Raw genomic sequence first — 1590 nt, forward strand, 5'->3', positions numbered from 1 at the left:
ACACACACACACACACACACACACACACACATACACATACACAAACAAACACACACACACACCTTGAGCTAAAACATGCAAACACACACCAGACCTAAAATAATACGAGTCACTTCAGATGGATCAAGATTACAGGCAGAATTTGGCTCGAGTTGCACAAAAACTGCTTCTTAATCAGCGTTTTTGTCTTGTTTTCCAGTTAAAATGTCTCAGCATCCTCAGGTTCTTGAGAAGCAAAATTGCACAATAATTGCACATGACAAGTGTTTTTTTTCTGCCAGATTGGCAAATTATTATTTTTTCTTCTTCTGTGTTTTAAGCATAAAAAGTGTAGTGAGGTTTAGGATGGTTAATGTTAAGCAGTCAGATATGGTAAACTATGATACTGTAAACGGTAAGCTACGAGTGGTTCAGTGGATGAAAATAGTGTGTTTTTTGATTTACTAACATTTTTGAGCCATTTAGGCAGCAGACAGGGAATGTAGTTTAATTCATTTCATCTAATTTTTTATTTTATTTCAATTATAATATGTATTTATAAATATTTATTAAACAAATATATAAATAATATTTTTTTTCACATTCGTTACAAAATATTAACTATAATAATTTTCAGATGTTGTAAATATTTTATTTGTGCTGTTTTTAGTTCTATTCTGACCTATTACGTTTGTCAGATGTCCCAGAAATATTTCTATAAGTATATTTTTGCACCATTTACAGTAGGCAACAATAAAGGACAATAAATAAATGGTTTTGACCTTTTGACCTCTGGGTCGTGCTCCTAAATGGAGTCTCTCTGTACAGTTTTCTCAACTAGATTGGAGCAAAAATGACGTCTTTTGTGTCATTTTCAGGAAAAACTGGAACCTGTCATGGGTGGTGCTGGTGGGAAACAGTCTCGTCTTCTTCAAAGACCCCAAAAGCCAGAATCCTGACAGCTGGGTGAGACTAACAGGGAAAAGCATGGGGTCAGTTCAGCGTCTAATGCTTTAAAAGTGAAATATTTGTGAGTATGTGTGTGTTTGCATGCAGAAACCGGGTAACAGTCGTCCAGAGAGCAGCGTGGATCTGAGAGGAGCTCAGCTTCAGTGGGCCAACGATCTGTCCAGCAGAAAAAACGTCTTTAAGGTGAGAACGAGACAGAAATCAGATTTTATACTAAAGGAGAATGTCTCAAACTCTGCTCAGGTTTGTGAGACACTAAAATATGCAATCAAATATCAAGAGTTGTCCATTTTATTTCCCGAAAGGAGCATCTGTGAAAAAGTCAATGTAATTAGTGTTTGTGTCTTACTGTTTGAGCTGTTAACAGAGTAACATTTAGTTTTTAGTTCCTCAGGAACTTCCTCTGTTATAAATTTAAATTGTGATAAAACACTGAATGGAACAACACTTTGTGTGTGTGTGTGTGTGTGTGTCTCTGTGTGTGTGTGTGTAGCTGAGGACGGTTACGGGAAATGAGTTTTTGCTGCAGTCAGAGACAGAATCGCTCATCAGAGAATGGTACAGAACCATCCAGAACGTCATCGACAGGCTGGTGAGGCTGAAACACACACACACACACACACACACACACACACACACACA

The 1590-nt window shown here is 37.2% G+C and overlaps 1 long non-coding RNA gene across 1 annotated transcript; it reads left to right on the forward strand.

The window, feature by feature from the left end:
• Positions 1-863: 863 nt before the first annotated feature.
• Positions 864-1574, forward strand: LOC107683152 (uncharacterized). The gene is made up of 3 exons (XR_001633675.1): positions 864-945; positions 1036-1131; positions 1442-1574. It is a non-coding gene; the product is annotated as an uncharacterized LOC107683152 (long non-coding RNA).
• Positions 1575-1590: the final 16 nt, after the last annotated feature.

The sequence above is a fragment of the Sinocyclocheilus anshuiensis genome, unplaced genomic scaffold, assembly GCF_001515605.1.
Source record: "Sinocyclocheilus anshuiensis isolate Anshui unplaced genomic scaffold, SAMN03320099.WGS_v1.1 C32850552, whole genome shotgun sequence".
Classification (NCBI taxonomy): Eukaryota; Metazoa; Chordata; class Actinopteri; order Cypriniformes; family Cyprinidae; genus Sinocyclocheilus; species Sinocyclocheilus anshuiensis.